General features: G+C 44.3%; 1 protein-coding gene across 4 annotated transcripts in view; it reads right to left on the reverse strand.

The window, feature by feature from the left end:
• The window catches only part of PTPRE (protein tyrosine phosphatase receptor type E), an 81787-nt gene that overhangs the window by 56862 nt on the left and 2978 nt on the right, over positions 1-21947 (reverse strand). Inside the window, exon 1 of one of the 4 annotated variants that reach the window (XM_085064600.1) lies at positions 16490-16513. The exons of 1 other annotated variant lie outside the window; for it this stretch is intronic. The gene's annotated coding sequence lies outside the window, so the exon portion shown is untranslated. Of the gene's footprint in view, positions 1-15792; positions 15843-16489; positions 16514-21947 lie in introns of those variants that run through there. 2 more of the 4 variants (XM_085064601.1, XM_085064598.1) reach the window with 2 other exon arrangements.

The raw sequence follows: 21947 nt of genomic DNA on the forward strand, positions 1-21947 counted from the left end.
AGCCTCAGAGGATATGAAACCCAAGCAGCCAACCTGACTTCCTTAGAATAACCCTTGCAGATAAAACAGCTTTCAAACAGCATCGCCAAAATCTCCAGCAGTGTCATTGATAAACACACAACCCCCGATATTTTCACTTCTTTCTCTCTGTTTTGCGTTTTCACCTCATGTTTTGAGTAATTGTTTCCCACACCGTAACAAATGAATTGCTGTAAACCAAGGAAACTTTCAAAGCAGTGAGTATTTCAAGTGTCTTTCCAGCTCTTTGTGTTTCTTGGCTCCAGGGATCTTGGGGATTTTTCTGGTTCATTCTGAACCACAATCACTCCAAGCACAAATACATCTCCATATTTTTAAGCCCAAACCACAATACCAGTTTCATAGAGACAAGTCACACAGAGGTACATTTTAGAATAAAAAAAATACAAGCCCAGGAGACTAAGGAAAGAGATCCTCCAAATTATATTTCCCCCCAAATTATTCATATTTTGCTGCTCTACAGTCCTCCCCGATTATTTTAAATTTCTATTTAATATTCCTGGAGAGCTTATTCCAAATCAACCAATGGACAGCCTAGAGAGGTAGTTTTGACTAATTTTCAGTCCTTCAGCCTAACTAGCTGAGTTACATTTCAGCAAGACCAACAATTAGACATTATTTTGATTTTCCTTTGATTTACCTCATTTCCAGCTGATGCAGAGATGCCCAAGAGCTGCTGCCCCACAGGACCCATTTTTTCAGCTCAGGTGAATTCTGCTGCCAGTCAGACTCGTCTCTGAGGATTTCTCAGCCCAGAAAAAAGGGGAGCTTTTTATAGAATAAATTCAGACAGTGGAGTCCCACCCTGAGGATGGAAAACCTGATTGCTGAATATTTCGCTTGTGGCTCAAACATGTGATAAATGCTCATCCCACAGATTCAGTGGAATAACCTGAGAGGCTCTGGCTATGTTACAACATCCAAATTTTCCTCCTGTGACTGGAAAATTAATGTTCAGGCTGATCAATCACTGGCTGAAGCTGCAACGAAGTGAAATCCCCTCTTTAATTCACCAGAGGATCTGGCCACATGTTTGTATCCCAGGAAATACCAGAGAAAATCGACTTGGGGTACAATTAAATAAAATATTCCACAGACAGCCCTCAGTCTCATCACACCCTAATTGCAAAGACTGGGGAGGATGGAAAGGGAAGTCACAGGAATTTTTTTTTTTCCTGCAATTTTCCCTCTTCCCTCCAATGCTCCCTTCAGCAGAATCCCACAGCTGCCATGGGAAAACCCATGGAAAAAACCCTGGGAAACTGAGGCTCAGCTCCCTCCACCCTCTCCAAGAGGGTTGGAACGTTCTTTGCAAGAAAATTGGACATTCTTTTGCAGGAAAATTCTATCAAAAATCTTATCCCCCCATCTTGTGTGGGCAAACATCAAGAACAGAAATTTGGTGTTTGGAGAAGATGCACAAAGCTGAGATAGCAGATCCCCCTGGAAAAAAAAAAAAACAAACAGCCAGGTCTTTATCTCCCAGCCAGAATAATTATAATTATATTATATTTTCAGGCTCTGGAGAACTATTTCCAGGCTCTGAGAGACGGCAAAACTCATTTAAAACCTCTTGGATGTCGAAAATCAAAGCAATCTCATCTTGGGAAGCCACAGTAACTAAAGCATTTGGGGCAGGGTGGTGGGAAGAGGAGAGGTGAGAGGTGACCCATGTGCTTTGTGGGTCTAACAACCACAAGGCCTTTCCCTCAGGCAATTCCTAATTGTGGCAAAACTGGGAAAATGGCAGATAAATGTGATGTCTCAGGAAGACTCTTGACCTCAAAGCTTCATTAGAAGGAAGAGCTGAACTGATCTGCTGCCCAGAAATCATCCTGGCAGCTGCAAACCCATGGACTGGTAGCTCTGATTTTGTCAGCTGCAAGTCAAATCTCTTCCCATCACGAGAGGAAAATGAGGATAAATCACTGGCACAGCTCTGAGCACAGTGTGCCTGGCAGAACTGCCTGCTGCAGGGAGGATTATCCAGAGATCTCAATCTCGGGAGCTACTGAGGGCTTCTCACACACTTTTCCACAAAGAAAAAAAATTTAAAACAATAAATTAAAAACCCCCAAAAATATATAAAAATTATATCTATGATATTATAATATATAATGAAGATATACCTATATTTATCAATAAATATATATTTAGTATATTTATTATATATATTTATTGTATGTAAATATACACATAATATATAATATATACATAAATATAATATATAATATATATACACATCTGCAGGCAGAAAACCAGGAGGAAACTGCAATTTCCTACCAACTCTGCAGTGCCTGAAACTCATCCCTTCCTTGCCCATCCCATCAGGCAGCAGGCAGGAAAGCCTGCCCTGGGGCACAGGGATTTCGTGCTTTCCCAGCTGAAAACATCATTTTCCAAGTCAGCTGTCTCAAAAAGCTGATCTCAGCCTGATCAGCAGCAGCAGCACCCAGGCAGTTCTGAACAGAAATCACATCCTCAATTCTCTTTATTTCCTACCCAAGGAGGAGCTCAGGGGGAACTTTTCCAGGCTGTGCTCCAGGGAACAGGGACAGGAGGAGAGGGAATGGCCTCAGGCTGGGCCAGGGAGGTTTAAATTGGATATTAGGGGAAATTTCTTCATGGGAAGAGCTGTCCAGCCCTGGAACAGAGCCCTGAGTCCCCATCCCTGCAGGGATTTGGGGATGTGGCACTTGGGGACATGGGGCAGTGCTGTGGGAATGGTTGGGCTTCATGGGATTGCAGCTCTTTCCCAGCCTTAGCAAGTCAGGGATCCCTAAAGATCCCAGTTGTCCCACTTTCCTCTCCTGAAAGGCCATAAAAGAATCACACTCATATTGCTGAAAAATAAACTGGATGAAATAATGGGGTTGTAAGTCATTTTGGGCTGATTTTGCACTGTTTTAACTTTCTGGCCACATCACAGAACTAAGGTGCATGAAGATATATAAAAAAAAATATTTTATATTTCTGGAGAGCAGCGAGCCAGATTTAATTATCACCAAAATTCATGGTCACTACACTAAGCAAATCCTACTCTGCAAGAAAGCACTTTGAAGTAAGAATAAAACCCAAACCCACCCCAAATGGAACCACATCCTCCCAAGGGACCTTCTGTCCTCAGGTCAAGTACAAACTGGAAAGAGCTTTTGTGGGAGAAGTGAAATTAAACCACAAACATCCTAGGAAATGAACATCCCCATGTCTGAACAGAAGCTCTCTGGACAACTAAAATCCTGAGAGATACCTCAACATTTATTTTCTGGGAAAATCTTTAGTGTCACCATCCACTGATGGTGGAAATTTTGCTTTCCCTCTCACACTCCCAGAGCTCTGATTCTTTCAGGGCACCAACTCGAGGCATTAACTAAAAATAAAAAAGCAAACGAGATCAGCTTAAGTAGCTTCCTTAAAAAACATATCCTATTTCACAGCAGGCTAATTAATAGAACAGAAGTGATATTTTGATATCATGATTAAGAGCAGCTCATTTTGAGCATCTTTCTCACCAGCAGATCAAGGCAATTAACTGGCAATTTGCGCACTAAATGACTTCCCAAGATGTGCTACTGAGATAAGGCAAAGCCCTTTCTAAAGTGCCTTTGAGCCAGCAAAAGATGGACCTGCAGGGAGTGTTTTTATAAACAATGCACAACTCGATTTTTCAGTACTGAAGCAGAAGTTTTGCTTTACGAGTAATGACAAAAGAAAAAAAAATAATAATTTATGTGGAACAGCAAGACACTGAGGGGTTTTCTCCTTATTTCCCAAACTGTAACCATTGTGAACAATGCTGTGATGGAGGACACACCCAAAACATCATTTTTGGAAAATATAAAACCAAAGTTTTTGACTTCATTGTGCTTTAACCATGTGCTTGAACAGGTGAAGAGCTGAGAGCAGAAAAATCCCTTTTCCTGCCCTTTAATCTTTCTGCCCCAACAGTCCCTGCTTCTCACTGTGGTGTTTCCCAAGGAGCTGTGTTGGCTCTTGAACAACAGGAATAAAAGAAATTACATCCCTCAGGGCTCTGGGAAAAGGAGAAACAGGGAGGTTTAAAGATACTCAGCTTGGTCAAAATGAACATTTCCTGATGAGATTCCAGAGAAGATCTCACACCTCTCAATCCCAACCAATGCAAACTGGTGAAACAGAGGAGGATGCTACAGAACTGCAATTTTCAAATTCCAAACAGAATCTGAAATCAATCTGAGTAACTTTCCATGCAGCTTCCCAACCTTTTCCTCCCAGGAGGATCCAGCCCTAAACACACTCCCTGTCAATTCCTGATGCCTGCAGAGGTTTCTGTTCTGCACAAGGGGAATCCTCCTCTGCTCCAGCAAAAAGATCTGAACAAAACCATTGCACACAATGTTTACCTGAGACTCAATGAGGGGATGCTCAGCCATGTGTGCAAAATGCATCACCAAAACCACAAAAGCAGATGGAGTTCAAGACAGAACTGTACTGACTTGACCAAAATCGACCTATTTCTTTAAATTCCTGAACTCTGAGCTGTAGTGATGCTTTAACTTCAGTAAGTCAAGTGCATGGATCAGATTTCCATTAGAGGAAAACAACCCTCATCACGTTTAAACTGAGCTCTCCCTCTGCCCTACAGTCTAAACATTGACAATTTGAACATTAGATAAATGTAAAATTTTGCTTCCCTCTGAACCAACAGAATTGTTTTGATTTCCCACTGTGCACCAGCAGGGTTGAAACAGAAACATAAAAGCACACCTACTTCGTGAGAATTAATTGAAAATATAATTCAGTGAATGCCTGTAACCACAGGGTGTTGTAAGGCAGTGAACTCCCCCAGAACAGCACAAACCTGCTGTCACTGTTCTGTCAACACAGACTCTGAACAGAAACGCCAAACATTTGCTTGGACCACTGAGAATTATTAAAAATGACACACAAATTAAGCAGATTGATGATAAGAAGTGTAATTTTCAAACAATGCTGTATATGACCAAGTGCAGTTGGAGCTGCACACAAATGTGAATTCCCTTTCCTAAGTCATTCCATTTTTTGTGTGTTTTGTCCTTAATTCACAACTAGCAGCAGCAAACTCCTTCACTCCATGCAGAGCCTCCTGAAGAGGATCTCAGGTGACAAAATTGCTCCATGAGACACAACAGGTGAGGCTGAGAGGAGCCTTGGGGATCACCCTGCCCAACCTCCTGCTGGAAGGGTGTGAGCTGGGGGGTTCTGAGGAGAGGATCCTGCACACACCCTCACAGGGAATTTTCTTCCCCCATCAAACCAGTTTGCCCTCCCAGAAGCAGATTTTTGTTCCACACTTCAGGATAAAGCTCGGTTTGCTCTTCTCCATGATCTTCCTCCCCAGCTCAGCCCCCATCCAGGCTGTACCTCACACCCTCCCGTCCTCAGATTTGCCCCAGGAGGCTTCTGGATGTCTGGGCAGAGCATCCCTGCCCTCCAGCACAGCACAGCACAGCACTGCACATCCATCCCCAGCAGAGCCATCTGCCAGGCTGCTGAGCCAGCACTGCACCCCCAGCCAGCTCCTGCCCCAGATGCTGCTCAGGGACATTGGCTCAGCATCATCTACTGCAGCATGATGTGCAGAGCCCTTCTGAGAAAGGAGTGCTCAAATAGAAAACCCAAATCCATTTGCACTTCAACCAGCCTTGTTTCTTTGAGCTTTTGCCCCTTTCCACCAGCACAGCGCCGTCCAGGGCTGAAGGCTGATAACAGCTCTGGCCTTGTGGATTCCCTTAATCTTATCAAGATAAAAGGGGGCAAAAGGAATCCTTTTGCCATTGAGCACAAGAAATCGCTAGTAATATTAATGACTTATGAGAAGTAATTTGTACAGCCACTCCTATCCTGAGGAATGCAATGAATATTCATGAATTTTACCTATAACACTGTGCCTTTGGGGTACTGAGGTGTGTGTTTGGAGGAGAGAATTCCCCACACACCCGGTGCACCAAATAAAGCAAATACCCACTGCTCTGCCTTGGTCTCTGGAGTGTCTCCAGGCTCGATTGGGGTGAATCACTTCACTCTGCTGTCTGTCTGGGCTCAAGGAGGAGCAGCTGCTGGGCACATCTGGCTGCAGTTTGCTCCCTGCTCCAGCACAGACATCTCGTCCTGAGCGCCCTTGTTGGCGGTGATAAGATGATGTTATCACAGCAAAGTCCTGAATGATCTCCTGCAAGGTCAGGGACCTGCAGAACCCTGCCAAGTTTCACTATTTACCTCACCCAAGCTTCCACAGATGTGAACTTATTTGGTAATCATCTGCACAACAAAATAAATCATTTTTTAAGGGCCTGGGCCAACGTAAACAGGAAGAAAACACTGTGCTCAGAGGTCAGGCTCTGCATGTTTTCCATGGTTTTGATGTCCTAAGGATGTTTGTTAGGATGTTTTGGATGCACACAGAATACAAAATCAGCACTGTGTTAACCAACCTCCAACCCTCGTGCTGAATCCTTTTAAAAACCCAGCAGAAATTGCTTCTTGATGAATATAAAAAGCCTTTCAAGGCTCAGTTATTCCGGCAGACTGCAATTGCTGCTGCTTTGACCGTTTGCCTCGAGCAGGCGAGGGAGATGAACTTGCAAATGCCACCACACCTCAGTGCAGCAGAGATGCAAACAGCTCAGCTGGGATGCTCCTGCCAGCAGTGCAATCATAGCCCAAATATGCACAAAAAGGGCTCCACAACCTGCCCTCCAAAAATAAAACACAAAGTTCTCGAATCCAGTTGATTTGTGCCCCCAAAGGTTTTTCTAAGCCCCCATTTCCACCTGAAATGGATTCATTCCATCTGCCAAAAAAGGCTGCATGTCCTGCAAGAAATATTCCAAGTGATTTTAAAACTGATCACTGCAAAGCTGATCTTGGCAACGAGCTCTGGACCAGTCTTGGGCCAATCTTCTGTAGAAAGCTGGGCTTTATGTTAGGTTTTCCAGGAACTGTCAAGCAAATTCATCAGCATTTCATGAGTGTCTTTTAGAGGAGTGATTATGAAAATGACTTTGCTGCGTGCTCATTAAGGAACTTCCTTTCATGCACGGATGAAATGCCAACACTGAGGCACTCACTGCATCCCCAGCTTCAGATAAAGTCACAGAGGAGCTCCTGAGGACACCAAGAGGCACTCACTGCATCCCCAGCTTTAGATAAAGTCACAGAGGAGCTCCTGAGGACACCAAGAGGCACTCACTGCATCCCCAGCTTTAGATAAAGTCACAGAGGAGCTCCTGAGGACACCAAGAGGTGAAGCTGCTCCAGACCCGAGCTGGTCAAACCCCTCCTGGGTTATCCTGGGAACCTCCTCTCCATGGAGCTCCTGCTCACCTTCAAAACACCTCAGTGCTCCAAAAGCACTGCTTTGGGGAGGCTGGGAGGTGTTAGCAAGCAAAGATCATTTACAGGCATTTGTCTCGTCCTGAAGCTGCACATCAGGATGGGACTCAGCAACTGCATCTCCATGGCATTTCCCCATTGCTGACACCATTCCATGGGCAGCAACAACACAAATTTCATTTTTCTGGAGATCCTGATTCACTCTGACACCACAGGGTGGAAGCACCACGAAAGGGATGGAGAGCAGAGGTTTCTCCCACAGAATTTGGGGTTTCCCCTCACTGCACACTGTGGTGTTTGATGTTCCTTTAGGAAACCTATTTCATCCAAGCTCCCCAAAGCCAAATCAAGCCAGCACCACCCTCATTCCCAAGAGAATAACAATTTGTGCTGGAGTTCCACACAACTCCTTTCAGTCCTTTTCCAACATCTGTGCTGGGATGGAACAATGGAACACAGAGCTGCAACCCAGATGGCTGGGAAGTCATTTCAAACACCCAACTGTTGTGGGTTTTCACCACAAAGGGCTAAAGTGGCTCTTAATAAAGCTGGGTGGGGATGGTTAATGCCAACTCCATCATCCCAACAGCCAAAAATCCCACAAGAATCACCCTGAGCAGCACAATCCTTGGTCTCAGGTGAACACAACCCCAAACCAAGCATTTACAGAGCAACAGAACACAGTGGTTCCATAAGATGAATTTTTAACTCTTACTCAATGTAAGAGTCCTCTAAAAATCAGGAAAAAATAAAGACACAAAAGGCCTGTCCAGATTTACTTTCTAACAGTTTTTCTACAGCCTAACATGTTTCCACCAAACAGAAATCCACAGATTCTCAGGCCAAAGTCTACAAGCAACTCCTCACTGGAAAAAAGCCACTGAAGAAAGACTCAACCATCAGGAATCTGCTCCAGGAGAGGACACAGCAGGGAGAAGGAGGAATATCTGCCCTTGAGGGACATTTTGCCTTTCTCCATCACCAGCCTTCACCTGTCCAGTCACCTTTATGGATCACTTTAAATAGAAAATAATACTGAGTCTTTCTGGATTTGATGGCAGAGCAGGAGATGGGCAACAGGTTTGGGAAACGAGGGTGGAAGGAAAACAAACAAACAAACCCAGAAGCCTCAAATTGAAACACTCAAGTGTTGCTGCATCCTTGGAAATATCCAAGGTCAGGCTGGACAGGGCTTGGAGCAGCCTGGGATAGTGGAAGGTGACACTGTCCATGCAAAGATTGCAGTATTTCAGAAGTTAAACCCCAAAAAAACCCCCAAAATCCCACACTCTGCCAAGTGCAGAGCACAGCCCTCCTCGAAGGATCCGAGCAACCTCTGTGAACTCCTCACCAGCAGCTCCTCTGGAGCAGCAAACACTGCTGCATTCATGGGGGGAACAAAAAGGACATTATCAGAAAACATGCTGCTCACAATTCTGGTGTGACATCCTCAAAAAGGGCATTTTGCTTCCCCAAACTTGCACGGTGACATTTTGGACACTCTGCAAGCGAGCAAAAGTTTAACATTTCAGGGTTTTTTGGTTTTTTTTTTTGAGAGTGTTTTTTCAAGGCATAACTATATTAGGAAATAAACATGTTTCTATTGGGTTTGAGGACTTTGTTCTGGTTTTCCCTCTTAAATACTGGATATTAAAAACTCATGGCAAAGTCCCTGAATTTGTATAACTGCCTGAAAGCACACGGGGAAATTCTGCCTCCAGAGCAGATTCATCCCAGAAAGTGCATTATCCATATTATTCCTTGGGCTTCCTCAGGTTTCTGTGATGCTCCCAGGTTTATGCATCAGTAAATAACCAAACAGAAAGAAATCACCACAAAAGTCATTTTAAATAGGGGAAAAAGCAGTATTTCTTGTCCTTAGTACTTATTGAGGAGCACACAAATAAAATATAGCACAGTCTTCTTTTGGAAAGGGTTTTCTTCATTTCTTAATACTGACATTGTATAAAGATCAGCTATTTAAAAGAAAGTTAACATAACATTTTACAAGCTGTGCAACACTTTCCATTTTAATCCATCATTTCCTTTTGGAATTTTCTGCCATAGGTGCATTTCCTTTTTGAAAAAAAGAATAATAAAAAAAAAAAAGGTATTTACATGACCTTTTTTTTTTCTCCCCTCCCACTGAATGAGGTTGCAAAAACAAAGCCCTGGCTATTTAAATCTAGTATCCAGATAAGCTATTTATGGAAGGGCAATGTTTACACTTTGGACTACAACTCATTGAGAGCAAACACGTAGAGCTTGAAAAGCTGCTCTGTAATTAGGATCTGAGGCTCTAAAACAACAAAAAAAAAGGAGGGTAAAACTCTTCTTGATCCTCAACTTCCATGTAAAATCTCAGCACCACATGAATATGCATTTTATATTTTATATACAGCATCACAAGTTGGTGAGGTGCCTTGGGAGCTCTGAAGAAGGCACGGAATAAACGAAAATCATTTTAATTAAAAGCAAATTAAAGAGGCCTTCTAATCCAGGCAGCACCAGCAAACCCACGGGGAGTTTTTTCAGAATGAGGATCCTTGAAGTTACATTGCTCACAACCCTCCCTAATTCCTGCTGCCTCCCCTCCCTTCTCCCCAAAGGAAACCGCACGAGAGCAGGTTTATTATGAAAATTCTGCTCCAGTTGCTAAAAAAAGCTTTTGCTCCAGTTTTCTCCGTGGCCAGAGGCTCTCGCACCCTCGCCGAGCAAATAAAAATAAAGGGATGACAAAGGCAATGCTGCTTCTCACTGCAGGGGGAGAGGGGAGATAAGATTCCATTTTCAGCTTTGGAGAAGTCATTTCGGCGCTGATTAGGAAAAGCTGGAGTTCTCCTCCTTGACAGGAGGCTTTGGAAAGGAAGCTCCAAAAAATCAACTCTAACCACGTAGCAAAGGGTTATCACAGAAAGGACCTCGGATTAGAGGAGTCACAAGGAAGGAGAGTGTGTGGAACTGAAATAACATTATTGCAGTGATGCTTTTCACTGCTGTTCCTCCAGCAGGAGGACATTACTGGGAAAATCTCCCTGGTTTCCCTCTGCCTGTCCCCAGTTCACCATTGCCTCTCCAAGAAATTCCAGAATGAATTTGCAAATGCTACCAAAAATAAACAGGAAGCTAAACCCAGTAGTAGTGTTTATTTCTGTCTGCAAGGCATTTTAATATGTATTTATCTCCTTCAATGACTGAATTCCTCCACTAGGAAAAAAAAAAAAAACCCATAAAAATCCCAACCTTGAGGGAAAAAATCCAAACAACTGAACAAGAGGAACAGAAGAAAAAAAAAAAAAAAATCAGAAATGGGCAAAACGCCTGGAGAAACTCTGCTTTGATTTTGACACATGGGAATAAATGGGGGAAAAAAAATATCCCGCTAACCCTTCTTTTAATCAAAACATCTTCCATTTCGTGTGCAAATTTCAACAGCTGAGAAAGCATCCTACTCAATCTCCCCAAAGTGGTGTCAGCATGTTTTATGTAAATACTGCTTAACAAGGGATGTGTGTTTGCAGCAAACATTTTCGGGTTCTGCTCTAGGAGCTCTGCATCTACCTCTGGAGCAATTGGAATTCTGGGGAGGATAACAGATGGGCACAGAGGATGGATTTTTTCCCCTTTAAACAGCCAAGATGTGTTTGTTAAAGAAGAGCTTGAAGTAGTTATTTAATAAATTAACGGGAGAATAACTTGATGACTCAGCGCTGCACCAATCTGTGGCATGAAATATCCTGGAAATAACTTTCAATGTCTGGAAATAAGGTTGGGGTTTGGTGACATCCTTGATCTGAAAGGATCCTGAGAGGCAGGCAGCTGCCCTGGGAGAAGCAGACATGTGTGACAAGGAGCACAGACAGGACAAGCTCCCTTCTCTCCAACGGAACATCCAGGGAAAGCAACAAATTCCTGCCAGAATTTGGGGTTTGGGTGATGCCAGTCCCTCTGCCCAGGGCACTGCTGGCCCTGGCACTGCCCCATCCCAGCCTCTGTGCCCTCATGGCAGAGCTCTCCTCATGGGGTGTCACACTGACTCAGCTATTGTGGGGATTTTGTTATTCCTGCTTTGTTTCTTCACTTTTGTCTTCATGTGGTGGCTTTGGGTGGTCACCACTTGCCCTGCAGCCATCTGAGCCACCCCAGAGCCATCTGAACCACCCCACAGCCATCTGAAACCACTTCATGGCAATCCCAGAACCATCTGAACCACCCCAGAGCCATCTGAGCTGCCTCATGGCAATCCCAGAACCATCCAAACCACGTCATAACCATCCAAGCCGCTCCACAGCCATCCCAAAGCCATTTAAAAGATCCCAGAGCCACCTAAAACTCTCAACAGCCACCTCAGAACCATCTAAAACTCCCCACAGACACCCCATAACCATCTAAATCCCTTCATGGCAATCCAAAACACCCAGCAGCCACCTCATAATGATCTAAACCACCCCAGGGCCACCCAAAAGCCATCTAAAACACCCAACAGGCATCTAAAATACCCCATAAATACCTAGAACATGCCACAGCCACACCAAAGCCATCTGAAATACCCCACAGCCATCTAAACCACCCCTAAACCACCCCACAGGCACAGGGGAATGTTCTTTTCACCATCACCCAGGGCAGGCACAGCTCCCAGCACTGCAAAAACAACTGCAGCACGTGCAGGAATACAAACAGCACAAAACCAGCCTCCAGGACCAAAGGATTTTTGTTTGCTCTCTTGTCCCCTCTGTCCCAGAGAACTCCCTCAGCCACCCTGCACCAGTGTTTGCTGCGCCAGGCCAGGAAAATACCCAGGTTAAAAGACATAAATTCGTGTTAAAGGGAGGAAGGCAAGAGCCCTGCAGAAAGAAACATTTCCCTGATGGGATTTACAGCCTGCAAAAAAATGTTCTGCATCCTCAGAGAGCAGCAGCTCAGGGGCATCAATAAGCAGCTGGGAACAGGCAGAAAGCTGTTAACAATTTCTGGAAGACGAATTCTTGTGGAAAAAGACATTGATATAACCACAGCAGCCTTCACTCAGACAAAATGACACCGCCAGCATCAGTTCATGTATTTCAGCCTCTGCCTGCCTCCTCTGTTCAGTTTTTAACTTCTCCTGTCCAAAAATCTCTGTCCCATCCTGGCTCCCTGGGGGCAAAAAGGAAGACAAACAGAGCAGAAAGCCTAGGCTGAGAGAGGCAGCTCCTCAGACTGTGTTCAATATTACTTAAGGAATATATTTTTCCATCAGAAAACCCATTCCCAAAGAGATAACACGAGGCTGGGGATGGCAATTTCTCTTTTTCCTCTCCTCAGGATGTTATCAGCGTGGAGGAAAGGGAACTGCCAGATAAGCACACACAATCTCTCCTTTCTGAGGCACTGGGTTTTATCACAAGGGGTTTCTCACCATCACACACCTCAAGAGCAGGAAACATGTGAGGAACACCCTCATCTCCCTTCCAGCCAGCCTTCCCTCAGTGCCAACCATTCCAGGATCCATCAGCAGATTCAAGGAGCTGTTTTGTCACTTAGTGATGCACAGGAGATGTGACTTTCCCCCCAAAATTGTCAATTTTCACTATAAAAATGCTGTGATGCCAAATTCACCTACACCCTTTTTTCTTCCTTTATTTTTTAGGACTAACATGATGTGAATAAACTGTTTCTCTTCCTTCCAACTGCACTTTTTGATCCGAGTGGAGAGGACTCTTCCTTGGAGAAGTGCACAGGAAAGAGGACAGCATCCTCCAGAGACTCACAGCGACGCTTCAAGGAGCAGAAATTTTCTGTAGTTTTCTGAAGTTTTCTGTAACACTGAGGGGATAAATGAAAGTTATTGCCCTCAGGGAGAATTTCTTGTTTGCATTTACACAAAGTTTCCTTCATTTGAAGATTTTGGATATGTCCTGCAGGGATTTGACCTTTTTGCTGGGATGCTGCTCTCCCAAGACCTTCCTGCAGAAGCCAAAACCACGATTTGTCTAATGCTGGAGATGAAAACTCAAACTTATATCCGTTTTTTGCTTCTTTCAGCTCTTCTTCAGCGCAAAGATCCAAAAAGAAATGGTGAATCCATTCCTCCTTAAGTCCTGGTTACTGCTGGCTCCAGGAGCACTCAGATGTTCCTGTTCCAGGGCTGGATAAACAGTCACAAATCCAGAGGCAAAACAACAGCTACCAGTGGGAAGGTGAAACAAAACAGATAAAAGTCCTTACAAAAATACAAAACTCTCACTGTTTTGAAAGTTATGACAAGAAAAGAGTTGCACAGCTCCAAGCTGAAACCCATCATGGCCATGGATATATCCTTGGAGAGCTCCAGGAATTGCTCAGGGCTGAGGATGACCACCAGGACAGTGATTCCTGTCACCTCCACACTGCCAGGACTTCCAGTGCCTCACACACATTTTTCCAGAGAGAAGTCCACAAATGGCAGGCATTTAAAGTGAAAAGGCAGACTGGATTCTCCTTGAGCTCTTCTGCTGCTCCAGTTGCTCTCACTCCTTAAAGAATGAAGAGTTCTGCCCAGCTTTTGGCTCAGGCTCTGTTTTTCCACAAAGAAAACCCTCTGTGACTTGGCTGCCACTAAAAGGCTCAAATAACAGAGCCTCAGATGAACTTTTCCCTCAAAAACTGGGGATCAGGTGTGGATTCTGCTGTGAACACACAGAGCTGGGAATCCATCAGCTTCCAAAGGCCTTGGATCCTTTTGGGCAGCAACCCTGTGCCAGGGCCTGCCCACCCTCCCAGGAAGGAATTCCTTCCCAAGATCCCATCCATCCCTGCCCTCTGGCAGTGGGAAGCCATTCCCTGTGTCCTGTCCCTCCATGCCTTGTCCCCAGTCCCTCTCCAGCTCTCCTGGAGCCTCTTTAGGCCCTGGAAGAAGCTCTGAGCTCTCCCTGGATCCTTCTCCTCTCCAGGTGAGCATTCCCAGCTCTCCCAGCCTGACTCCAGCCCTGCACCATCTCCACGGCTCCTCTGGATTTGCTCCAGCAGCTCCACATCCTTACCCATAACTATATTCCCAGCACTATGAATTATTGCACACCAGAGTAAATATTTTATCCCAAGATCAGCACCAGTCTTGCTGAAATGCAGCCTTAGTTAGCTCCTGCAGGGTCCCTGTGGGCCACGGGCAACTGAGGTCAGCTCAGCAAGAATATGCAACACATTTGGTTCCATTTGGGATGCAGAAACATCAGGGAAGGAAAATTAAAACCAGCAGATTTTTTTTTTTTTCCTTTTAAATGCTCCCAGGAAAAATGTTATTGAAGCCATGGATGGCCAGAAGGTCTCCCCAAAGAGAGGAGCTGAAAATGAGGTGTAACAAGGTCCAGACAAAGCCCACACACACACAGGAACCACTGCTCAGCATTCCCAGCAGGAAAGCTGCTCCTTCTCCTGGAAAAACAACTCAGAAAACACCCCAAACCAGCTCAATTAAACCCAGGCTGGAGGGAAATTAAAGTACTTTCCTGCAGGCTGCAGGGAGGGATCCAGTGAACACCAAACTCCTCAAACAGGGCTCCAGGGCATCCAGTGAACACCAAACTGCACTGAAAATAAAGCTCTGGCAGGCACCTGCAGAATGCATTTGCTAATATTATTCGAGGGGTGAAAGGAGAAATAATTTGGATTTGGATGTCTGGATCACAAGGCTGTGATATGATTCTAGGTCCCTCTAGGATCCAAGACTTTGAAGATTCCCCATCCATTCACATCCAAGGGGAAGACCTGACAAGGATTTTAAAGACTTGATCCTACCTGGCCAAAAGCTGCTGGACAGACACCCAAAACAGCCTCAAACACCACCAGCAGAGACATTCCCAAAATCAGGAAAGCTAGCTATCCACTTGGAATTTTCTTATCCTGCTCAGGGTACCAGGTCAGACACATTAAAGGGTATTTCAAAATAAAAGGCAGCAGGAGAGTCCCAGAGGCCCAATAATAATATCCTTTCGCCATTGTCCTGACTTTGTTTGCTTGGAAACAAAGCTCACAGATGATTTTAGCATTCCTGAAATTTATAAACAGGGGATGCCTTGTTTGCCCATTCTTCCTACAGAAAGCCACGTCAGCAGAAATGTGTTTAATACCTGCTTGCACGATTTGGGTAAAATAAAATAAAACGAAGAGCTCTCAAGGAATCCAGGAGCAAAGTGGGCTATGGGGATTCTGTACAGAGAAATTCCCTTTTTGGGACCCAGCATCACCAGGCATTGCTGCCATAAACACCACTCTCGCTCAACTATTTAAATTTAGCCGTCATTAAAATAAATTCTAAAAAAACCCAAACTAAAGAAACACACCAACACTGCTGCCCCAACAACCCCCAAATTAATTTCACTACAATTACCAATTGCCACTCTTTACTACCCTGATCCAACCAGGATTAGATTCTCCATTTACCACGACTTCAAGCTATTTTAAGGCGCCACTGTTTCCCAAATTCCTATTGCCAAACATCCCGTGTTGCAATTAAACAAGAGTTACAGCTTTTAAAGGCTCTGATCAAAGAGCAACGCCGTGATGCAATTGTTTAGATGTTTCCAGGGAGACTTAAAAAAAAAGCCAGAAAAACACCTGGCGGTTTTAAGAGCTTCTCCTGGGAGTTCTTAAACACAGAGCTGGAAATTACACAAATGCCTCGGTGGTTTGTGAGTGTTGTTCCTTTCTGGCCCTGCAAATTAACAGAAGCTCTTTAATGCCTTGGGTAATTTATTGGTTGCTGCTCGACGGCTGCAAATCCCTAAATCCCTGCCACGCCACCAGCTCTGCCAACCCATTGCTACCTGGGATATTTATGGGCTGCACCTCTCTAATGATTGATTTGAGGAGCCAAAAGCAGCTTAAAAAGTTCCTCTTCTGCCTGAAATCACAATATTTAGCCATATTTACATGCCACAGAGACAATTCATCAATGCATAGAATTAACATAGAATTAACACAGGATTTTTAAGATAAAATTATAATTAAAAGTTCAACACGACAAGGAATTTTTAAGCAAAGCATCATGCTCTCCTAACCTGATGAGATGAAGAGAAAAATAAACGTCACATCCATAAAACACATCCCCAAACCCCAAACACCAAGAAGTTTTCATCACCTGCCTTTGGCTGAGAGAAGAGGGAACTTCTTACACTCCTGCCTTGCCCTGGACAGGATGAAACAACTCCCAGCTCAACAGCCTCATTTTCCCCCTTGGGCTTTGTTGCTTCTGTCCCCGAGGAAAATTCCAGTTTTCCTGCAGGGATAAAGGTTCCTGTGAGCTCTGGAGGCAGTGCCCATGAATGGCTGCAGTGTTCAGGGCCACAGGCAGTCATGTTCCCCAAAACAATTGGTGTTTGTGGCTCCTCCAGGCAGCAACCCACTGGACACCAACAAAGGCCTTGTGTCACCTCTGCGAGAAAAGACTCTAGAAATACAATATTTCCTCTACAAATCTACCTTTTTTGTTTCATATTTTCTCCAAAAGACTCTACAGAAATACAATATTTTCTCTACAGATCCACCTTTTTGTTTCATATTTTCTCCAAAAGACTCCAAAGAAATACAATATTTTCTCTACAAATCCACCTTTTTGCTTCATATTTTCTCTAAAAGACTCTATAGAAATACAGTATTTTCTCTACAGATCCACCTTTTTGCTTCATATTTTCTCCAAAAGACTCCAAAGAAATACAGTATTTTCTCTACAGATCCACCTTTTTGCTTCATATTTTCTCTAAAAGACTCCAAAGAAATACAATATTTTCTCTACAAATCCACGTTTTTTGTTCCATATTTCCTCTAAAAAAAATCCACCTTTTTTGCCTCATCCTCACACCTCGAAGCCACTCTCAATAACCACCATCAACGCCCCGGCGTCTCGAAATGAAAAGCAGGTGGGAAATGAGCTTAACTCGGTGAATTCCAAAATGAGGGCAGATCTCGCTGTAAAAATCAATTTTTACGACAAAGTCTTTCACGCTCATAAAGCTAGGCATGCAAGGTGTTCTCTGCATCCAGCCTCTGACTGTTCTGAGCAGAAATTCAAAGCAGAAATTCAGCAGCTCCAAATTCTCTGCCGCACCTGGTTATCCTGGGCAGGTGAGGAGCACAGATGGGATCCTTCCAGCCCACCCTGCAATCCCTGCCCTGCAGGTGGGATTTCCATCCCCACAGCCCTCAATTAATTCTCTTTTAGTTCTCAATTAGTTCTCTTCCTCCTGCCTTTCCCAAAAGCTCTGCTCCCCAACAAAGCCACTTCCAGGGAACCAAACATACTGGCTGAAGTCTCACTTCTAATCAAATTCCAAAATCCCACTTTGCTTTTTTCCCACTCAAACCATCAGTGCACTTTGTCTAACCAGAGTAAAGAAACAGCACCTTAAAAATATTTTACCTTTTTTTGTCTTGTTCTGTTGGCTTTGCTTGGTTTCCTTTGGTGGTAAGAATCAACTTCTGTGTATTTGTGAAATGCACATTACCCAACACTGAAACTCAACCAGTTTATCTCCCAAACTCCTTTCCCTCATCGGAGAGAGTGAATCGAACATCTTTGAATAGTATCATGGCCATTTGAGATGGTTAAAGATATCCAAAGCACGGCTGGATGGACACAAACCAGCACAAATACATGGTTTATGCTCAGCTTTAGGAGACCAGGAGAGCTGGTAGAAGTTTAGAAAAAATTTAGGAGTTTCGAAAATATATCTAAATTCGGGGAAAATTTTTTAAAAAACGTTTTTAAAATGGATTTGCCACACTTCTGAAAAAATCATACCCAGCTGTGACTGCATTTCTGGCTGAAAAATGACCCCAGCGTGGCTGTGTCCCTCCCCCAGCCCCTGGCCAGCTGGGCACAGCTCTGCAGACGCTCTCTGGCAGGACAGTTCCTTCCTCTACTCCTTTCCCACGCTCCGGAGCTGGTTCTGATTACAGCTCCCAGTGACAGCCTGCAGAACGAGGGGAAAAAACCTCAGGGAGGGCTTGGCCATCCTGAAATCCCAGTCCATGTACACAGAGCAGTACTGCCCTGAAAGCACCAACATCCTGCATGTTTTTGGCTCCTGAAAGCACAAATGCAAAACACTTCGCAGAGAAAGTTTGGAGGGTTCAGCGATTTCCCGAGGAAATTATTCAGGTTTTTTTCCTCGGAAAATTCTGGTCAGCGAGGCCAAATTTCAAGGGTAGATAGTTGGATGCAGTGCAGGAATTCTCAAGCTTCTTCAGGACAAACTGCAGCTCAAGTTCCAAGTTCTGAGTTAATCTGTTAAGATAACGAATTATCTCAGATAATGTGATGCTCAGATAATTAGTTAAGATAACAAATTATCTCAGCATCACAAGTCATTTCTAGCAGTTTGAAGTAAGCAACGCAAATAGGTCATTATTTAAATAGAGTTCCCTGTTTCCACCTTTTCCTCTCCTCTCCACCTTCCCAGAAATACTGAAATCTCTACAACTTCCTCTCCCCCAGCTGTGCTGGGAAGCAGTGCTGGAGTGGGAGGTTTGCCTGTGGAAAACAGATTGGAATTAAGTGTTGTATCTGTGGCCTTGAGATGTGCCCTCGGCTGAGCTGTTAATTTGGGCTTTTCAACATTGATCAGCGCACGTGGAATTTGAAAGCGACTGGAAGCAGCTAGGTAGGGAGTTGGACTTGAAATTAATGAGCTTTTGACATCTGCAAACAAAATGATAACGTGAACCCATTCCAGCTCAGCCCTGTGTTTAAGGGGGGAAGCATCTATCATTTCAACTTGGCTACACAAAGGCTTTGCTCCTGCAAGCTGAAAGCTTCTTCCACCACCATCCTGCTCTCAGCAGCAATTTGCAAACTTTGCTGGATCAGACTAGCAGAAAGACGGGCTGCAGATCAATTAATATCGGGGAATAATTCAATGTTTTAAATTATATTGGGCAGCATGATGGAAGGCAATCGTGAAACCCACATTTAAATTAACCAGACTCAGCACCTGAGACATCTAAACCTATAAAACACGGGGGACAAACACGATTTATGGCTTGTTTAAATCAGGATTTTACAGCTCAGGAAAAGCCCAGCACTGCAGCTTGAGCAATCCACAGCATATTCCAGCAGAAACTAAGGCTAGGAATGCGAAGGAAAATAATCATCCAATGACAAACAGCAAAGACGACAAGATTAAAGGGCAAAAGACAGTAAAGATGGAATTTACCAAAAGAACAGTAAGCAGGGTGAGGGAAGGCTTAGCAGTGAAAACTGCTCTGAACTGAGCTCCAAAGGATGAGATCTTGCCATTTCACTCTGAATTATTTTCTAGTACCTCCAGAGCAACAAAACTTAGAAGTTGGAGGTTTATCCTCCAGCTGACCTAATTATTTTGTCCTGATCTTTTACAAGTGACGTGAGTAACACACTTTTCACTTCTTCCCTTGTGAATCTGTTATTTGCTTATTTGCTTTCTCTTTAAAATTCATTGTACTGCTGAAGCAAAACCTTTCCAAGTCCTCATTCTTCCCAACACAGAAATCCCAAAATTGTCACTTCTATCGCTCGTATATTTTTTTAGTTTACGTCTCATCTCACCTCTGTGTGATTTATGTTCTTGTTTTTTGGTTTTATCTGCTCAGAGCTCTCATTCTCACCAAAAAGTTATTGCTGTACATTAGAAAAAAGGGGATCTCGGAAAAGCCACATTTTCGGGACTGAGCAATTTTTCCTTTTTTTACAGAGGGGATAAAAGTGATAGAAAACCCCACAGCTGAGTTGTTCTACATTTCCCGGTGACAATCCACCATCACCACAAACAACAAACAACCCCAGCAAATTTCTTGCCAGTTTTATTTCTTCCCTTAGCCAGGAAACACCTTTGAACACAGACAGATCTCTGTGGGCAGCTTTTTGCTGCTCTGACTCAGTGCCAGGAGCCAAAGGGAAAAGGGCATTTTGGGGGCAGGAGATGTCACTGGTGAGGCATCCTCTGCAGACAACACAGAGGATCTGGGCAGGCAAAGGGATACTGGTGATGGAATTATTATACCTGCAGTAAGTCAACTGAACATACTTTGAAAATGCATTCCACGAGGTGAATAACTCAAAAATAAATCCTGTGCAAACACTTCAACAAAATGCTGCTGCTGAGCTCCTCCTAATCTCTGCCTTATCAGGATCTCATTTCAGCTCTGGCTTATACAGGTACTAAATACATTTGTACAACAAACCAGGAAAGATATCTACATTTCAGCAAGAAGTTAGGAATAAATGCAGGCAGGTTTTTTTTGAAATATTAACCCTTATAGCATTTAGGATTGTACAATACACATCAGGGAGGACAGAACCAGCACCAGCATGAAACCCTGAGCAGAAAGGCACAGGCAAGGAGTAAAAAAGGCAGGATTAGAGTTGAAAAGGACACAGAAATCCTGCACAGAGCAGCCACTTCTCATTCAGCCCCAATTCTGCTGCATCACATCCCAAACCAGTTCAAGCAGCTCCCCAACCATTCCCTGAGCCAACTCTGAGCCCATCAAACCACAGCCACATCCAGGGGAGCCACAAGCGCTCTGCCAAGCCCCTGCAATTCCAAACTCCTCAATAATTCATCCACCCAATTTACACCACTTCCCACGCCGGGGCGCCGAGCGATATTGCAGCTTGCAGAGGGATTCTGTCCCATGAATATTGCAGCAGGAGATCAATAATGAAATGCCTATCAAGGAGCAGAGAGCTGCTCGCTGCGGGCAGCCGAGGAGCATCCACTGCTGCTTCCCAACCTGCAGGGATGCAGCTCTGGAGAACTGCAGCATGCCTGGAAAACTGCAGCATGCCTGGAAAACTGCAGCATGCCTGGAAAACTGCAGCATGCCTGGAAAACTGCACAAGCCCTGGGAGTGCTGGATGTGGAGCAAGTAAGATTTGGGAGTCTGCAGGGATGATTCACCAAAGCCATCCCATTGTGCTGCTCTTACCACATTATTTCGAAAGGAAATATGGTCCTTTCCTGCCAGCCCCAGGATGGAATAGCAGCTTCTACCAAAAACATCTGTTTCCAGCTGCTTCTCCTGAGAAATCTTTGTGGCACGTCCTGACACAGAGTAATTCACTTTAACTTTCTGTGTAAAGACAAGTTTTTTCCCCACCAAAACATCATCACTCACTGCTGATGGCCCTCGAGTGCTCTGACAGCACCTCCACACACAGGCTCTCCACCTGGGGCTCAGCCCTGCCATAAATCCACGCTGAGGAGTATTTTGGGAACTGAAACTGAAATCCAGCATCACATTTACAAAACGACATCATCATCCCTAGGAGGGACCAACACAACCCTCAGGTTCTCTGTATAATTGAACCATTTTTCTGCAGAACCTCCCACTCCTCCAGCGAGCAGGGTGGACTCTGTGTGCTCCCAGCAGCACAACACATGATCATTATTATTCCTTGTGATCTTCCTGCTTTTCCTCCTCCACAGCATTCCAGGCTTGCTCTTTTTTCATTCTCCACCGCAGCTGACCTGCTCCACAACCTTGAACCAATTTACATGACATCACCAAGCATGGAGAAATAGAAAAAACACTTCACTGGAAATGGGAGAGCTGGAGAG

The sequence above is a fragment of the Lichenostomus cassidix genome, chromosome 6 (assembly GCF_008360975.1).
Source record: "Lichenostomus cassidix isolate B80296 chromosome 6, HeHo_3.0, whole genome shotgun sequence".
Taxonomy (NCBI): Eukaryota; Metazoa; Chordata; class Aves; order Passeriformes; family Meliphagidae; genus Lichenostomus; species Lichenostomus cassidix.